The sequence below is a fragment of the Echinops telfairi genome, unplaced genomic scaffold, assembly GCF_000313985.2.
Source record: "Echinops telfairi isolate 266 unplaced genomic scaffold, ASM31398v2 ScPeMD7_6;HRSCAF=24_0, whole genome shotgun sequence".
NCBI classification, from domain to species: domain Eukaryota; kingdom Metazoa; phylum Chordata; class Mammalia; order Afrosoricida; family Tenrecidae; genus Echinops; species Echinops telfairi.
The window spans coordinates 4,980,007-4,986,028 of NW_022103902.1; the positions used below are offsets into that span (position 1 = coordinate 4,980,007).

At 41.1% G+C, this 6,022-nt stretch overlaps 1 pseudogene; it reads left to right on the forward strand.

Annotated features, from left to right (window-relative positions):
- The first annotated feature begins 3,123 nt into the window (after positions 1-3,123).
- LOC101648572 lies at positions 3,124-3,573 on the forward strand (annotated as a pseudogene).
- The last annotated feature ends 2,449 nt before the right edge of the window (positions 3,574-6,022 follow it).

The following is a 6,022-nucleotide window of genomic DNA, read 5'->3' on the forward strand; positions in this document are numbered from 1 at the left end:
TTTGCACCCACCAGGGGTTCATGGGAGAAAGATGCTCTGCTCCTTTGACATTATGTAACCTCAGAAACCCAAAGAGAAACTAGCTGCAGGTCCTCTAAGAGTCAACATGGCATCCATAACCGCTAGTCTGGTCTTGAGGTTACCCTGCATGCACACCATTATTCTTAATCAGAGTGTCTTCCTGGTCTTCTTTAGGAGTGGAAAGTGTGTGGGAAACATATTGTCAGCCCATCACTCCATACCCAAGCCAAACGGTGGGACACTCATTCTTCTCTCTGCAGTCATAGCCTAAGGAGAGTGCAAAAGATTCCCTATACGAAGTGTACCCATGAGTAGATACAAGTAGAACACCTTAGAAATAGTGGCAAAGGTGTATATGTATATATACATAAAAAAGGATTAGAATATGTATATATTCTAATCCTTTTTTTAGCTCCTTCCCATTAGTCAATGAGTTAAATTAAATAAAAGAAAGATTTTGGTCATGAATAGCTAAGCCTGTTGACTCTGACATTCACTTGTCTATAAGACAAGCAAAGTCCTTTCTGATTCTTCCTTTATTAAAAATACATCAGGGAACCGATTACAAGGAACTGTATGTGACCTCCTCCCTGGGGGACAGACAACCGAAAAGTGGGTGAAGGGAGACGTCTGACAGGGCAAGATATGACAAAATAAAATACCAATTTATAAACTATCAAGGGCTCATGAGGGAGGGGGGAGCGGGGAGGGAGGGGAAAAATGAGGACCTAATGTCGGGGGTTTAAGTGGAGAGAAAATGTTTTGAGAATGATGTACAAATGCGCTTTACACAATTGATGTGTGTATGGATTGCGATAACAGTTGTATGAGCCCCTAATAAAATGTTTTAAAAAAATAAAAATAAAAATAGATCATTTTACTTATCCGCTGTTGTTTTGTCTGACTTTTTAAATGAAATCTCAATTGGATACAAAATATCCTGGGGTTCCCCCACAAAACTGGCTAGATTAGGATCTGTGCGGTCTGCTCGCATTTCCCCACAGAGAAGTCCCAAGATTTAATGTTTGAGGAAGAAGTAGGACAAAGCCATATTTTGCCATCATGCTAAAGGCCACATTCTACAATTCACTCTTTTCCATCAATAACGTTGATATATTGAGTAAGTATCACAATCTTTAGCATTACTATGGGAAGTCCTGACTTCACACGTGGAAATCTAGTTGTCTGTTCTGCTCTACCATCATGTGTCTGTCAGTTTGTCACTCTATGTTGCCTTGTGTGTTGCTGTGATGCTGGAAGCTATGTCACTGGTATTTCAAATATCAGCAAGGTCACCCAAATGAACAGGTTTCAGGGAGCTTCTAGACTAAGAACAGAACAGAGAAGCACTCGGCTCCCACTTCAGAGGAAGAAACCTCTGAAAACCTTTTGCACACAAAAGAAGCAAAACATTGCCAGAGATCCTGTCAGAAGATGGTGCGTCAGGTTCAAGGACACTTGAATGTGACTGAAGCGGAGCTGATTTCTTGAAGGGCTGTTGACCATGGTGACATGAGTTGGGTCAAGCTTGTGGAAGTGAAGCCTTTGAGACCTTCAGATATTGATGGGCCAGGACCTAAAGTCAGGAGAAACACCTGCAAAAGTATTATGATCAGAACTTAAAATGTATGAAATATGAATTTGGGCAAATCAGAAGTGGTCAAAAATGAAATGCTTTGCCATTTTTCAGTATATGAAACCTAGTATTGATGAACTTTGATGGAAAGCAAGTAGAATAAGTGGTACAGTGGTGGAGGTGGGGTAAAAGGGAGACGAGGTCAAGGAGTCTGTGTAGAAAATGAATGTTTGGAAACTGACTGTGGTAGCAATTGTACATTCTACTGGACATGATGGAAATTTTGAATTATATATGTATTAAATCCCAACTAATAAAAAGAAAAAGAAATGAAGTGGGACTCAAGAAAATAGATGGATTAATACTGATCATTTGAATCAGAAAATATTATGATTTACTATGCTGGGTGTATTAGACTGGGTTGAACAGAGAAACAAATCCAGGGACACTCATATACGTGTAAGAAAGAGCTTTATGTCCAAGAATATTTCTACATTAGCAAACATCTCAACCCAGTCCAGATCAAGTCTATAAATCTGATATTAGGCTATAAGTCCGATATCAGTCTATAAATCCCTGTTTGGATAAATGCAAAATCTTGTAGATCCAATTGCTGTGGATGCACCTCCGGGGCTCTGGCTACCATCAGTGTGGCTCAAAGTAGCTCATCAAAAGGAAGGTGGGGCAGAGAAAGGGGCTCTCATAAATTTCAGCAAATCTCTATGTGGCTTGTCAATAAGAAGACAAGGCAGAGAGAGAGGAAGTTCACAGAATCCTCATGAGAACGCCATTTCCACAAGGAGGCATCATCAGGTTGTTACCTTATGGACAGTCTAGATGCCAACCCTACACTTATTTATCAAGTTGACATGAAATTATGTAACTACCACACCAGAAATACCACAATCAAGGGGAATGGATGGCAGTCTTTGTCAGAAAGGATTTTGCAAAATCCATCATGAAGTTCAATGCTGTGATAGGATTGTACCTATCCTCCTTCCAGGAAATGCAATCAATACAACTATTATTCAATCTAGGCACCAATCACAAAAGCTAATGATGAAGAGACTGAAGAATTCTACCAATGACTTCCATGTAAAATTTATCAGATATGCAATCAAGATGCACTGACAGTTATTGGTGATTGGAATACACAGTAGGAAATTAGGGGGAAGGAACCATCATTGGAAAACATGGTCTTGGTGATAGAAATGAAGCTAGAGATTGTATGACAGAATTTTGCTAAACCGATTATTTGCTCAGAGAAAATACGGTGGTTTTTTCTTCAACAACACAAACTATACACTTGGACTTCCCCAGATGAAATACACAGAAATCAAACTGACTACGTCAGTGGGGAGACACAAGGGGGAAGCTCAATGTCAGCAGCTAAAACCATCCATTGCTCATAGGTAAGCTCAGATAAAGCTGAAGAAAATGAAAGCAAGTAACAAATACAACTTTAAGTCTATCCCACCTGAATTTTGAGAACTTAAGAACATGTTTTTTCCCGGGCAGTCAGAAAGATGGCAGACATTCAGACTGAGTGTGCCTTCAAAAGCAGGGGCCCATCTTCCAAAACTAGAAGAGGATCCTGTTGGGAGAGACAGGCAAGAAGAAGCTCCCTCATTATTACAAGAACATTGGTCTTGGCTTCAAGACGCCCAAGAAGACCACTGAGAGCACCTACATTGACACAAAATGCCCCTTCAATGTCTCTATCCAAGGGGGGATGCTGTCTGGTGTGGTGACCAAGATGAAGATGCAGAAAACCATTGTCAGCCACCGAGACTACCTGCACTGCATCCGCAAGTACAACCACTTTGAGAAGAACCCCAAGAGCATGTCTGTGCACCTGTCCCCCTGCTTCAGGGATGTCCAGATCAGTGACAATGTCACCAGGTGAGTGTTGGCCCCTGCGTAAAAACATGTCCTTCAACGTGCTCAGAACATCGAAGGCGCCCACCTCCCAGTGAAATAAAGCCATTTGGGGGCTACTAAATAAATAAAGAAATCACACATTTGACCCACTCAATACTAATGACAGGAGACCTGCTGAGCTGTGGGAGACATCAAGATCATCATTCTTGAGGAAAGCAAAGGGTCATCAAAAAGACAGGGGGGGAAAAGACATAAATGGATGTCAGAAAAAAAAACCTCTGAAACTTGTTCTTAATCTTAGAGTAGCTAAAGCAAAGGGCAGCAAGGAGGACATAAAGGAGCTGAAAAGAAAACTTCCTTCCAAAGGCAGCTCAAGAAGACAAAGTCAAATATTATAATGAAATGTGCAAAGATCTAGAATTAGAAAACCCAAAGAAAAGAACATGCTCAGCACTTGTGAAACTGAAACTGAAATAACTCAAGAAAAAAAATTCAAGCCTTAAAATGAAATCTTGATAGATTCTCTGGACAAAATATTGAATGATTCAGGAAACATCAATAGAAGATGAAGAAAATACAGACTCACTGTGCTAACAAAAATGAGTTAACATTCCACCATTGGGTACCAAATGAACAAAAGCCAACAGTGCTGAAGGCAGTTCACGCTGCAGTGAAAGTATCAGTCAAAAAACAAGGCTACAGGAATCCATGGACTACCAATCAAAATGCTCCTCAAGTTGGGGAATAACTGGAAGCACTCATGGAAGAGAGCCATACTTGTGCTTATTTCAAAGTTAGGTGACTCAACAGAATGCCCAAACTATAGAACAATATAACAGACATTGCATGAAAGTAAAATTTTGCTTAAGATCATCCAACAATGGTTGCAGCAGTGCATGGACAGGGAGCTGCCAGAGGTACAGGCTGGATTCAGAAGGGGACATGGCACAAGGGATATCACAGCTGATGTCATATTGTATCTTGACTCAAAGCATAGAATTGCAGAAAGTTGCTTGCTTGTTTTTCATGGACTATGCAAAGGCATTCGACTGTCCACAATAAACGGTGGATAACCTTGAGAGTAATGGGAATTCCAGAACATTTCATTATGCTCATTCACAACTTGTACATGGATCAAGAGGCAGTTTTGCAAACAGAACAAAGGCAAAGTGCTTGGTTTAAAGATCAGGAAAAATATGTGCATCAGGGTCCTATACTCTCACCATACTTTTTAATCTGTAGCCTGCGCCAATAATCAGAGAAGATGGCTTATGTGAAGAAGAATGTGTTCAAGATTAGAGGAAGGCTTATTAACTATGCAGATGAGAGAACTTTGCTTGCTGAAAGTGAGGAGAAATTGAAACACTTGTGGATGAAGAAGGCTTGCACCCTTCAAAATGGATTATGAATCAATATAAAGAAGACCAAATTGCTCACTATTGGACCATATGCAATGTCATTATAAATGTAGAAGAGATTGAAGTTGTCAAGGATTTTATCTTGCTTGGATCCACAATCAATGCTCGTGGAAGCAGCATTCAAACGATAAAAAGCCTGTTGCATCAGGTAAAGAAAGCTATGGCGCAAGAACTCTTTAGAGCAGCGGTTCTCAACATTCCGAATGCTGTGTCCCTTTAATACAGTTCCTCACGTTGTAATGACCCCCAAACCATAAAATTATTTTCGTTGCTACTTCATAGCTGTAATTTTGCTACTATGATGAATCGTGTGACCCCTGTGAAAGGGTCGTTCACCCGCAAAGGGGGCGTGACCCACAGGTTGAGAACTGCTGCTTTAGAGTATTGAAAAGAAAGGATTACTTTGAAGACTAAAGTGTGCCCGACTCAAGCTATATCTTCTTCCTTGCCTGACATGCATGTGAAAGTTGAATAAGAAATACCCAAGGAGAACTGCGGCATTAGAATTGTGGTGCTGGCAAAGGTTATTGAAAGCCTCGTGGACTGCTAAATGGACAAACCGATCTCCGGGCAGAAGTGAGACTGAGTTCTCCTTAGAGGCAATGATGACGAGACTCCGTCTTACATACTGGACACATTGTCAAGAGAGAGCAGTCCCTAGAGATGGACACATGGTCGCAGTGGCAGAGGAAGGCCCTCAATGCGATGGACTGACGTCGTGGCCGCTCCGATGGGCTCAGGCACAGGAAGAACTGCCAGGGCCCGGCAGTCTCATTCTCCTGTGCGTAGAGTCGCCATGGCCAGACCTGCCTCGGCGACATCTAACGACAGCATTCTGCTTTAGGTCAGACGTTTCTCTCAAAAACCATATTATCCCCATATTTTTAATAAAGTGTCTTCCAAATTATTTCACCTTCTTTTAGTATCACCACACAATTCCAGTAACTTTTATGAGTTCTAAGACTTATTTGGTATTTAGTACGTGTTAGGCGGGTTGTATTTTTTAAGTATATCTTCTCATTCTCCAAATAACCTATCAGCACATGGAAGTGCAAGAGGGTCCACCATGTTCTTTCTACTTCCAAAATCTGGCACTCTGTAGCCGACACACAGCCCTTGATATTGA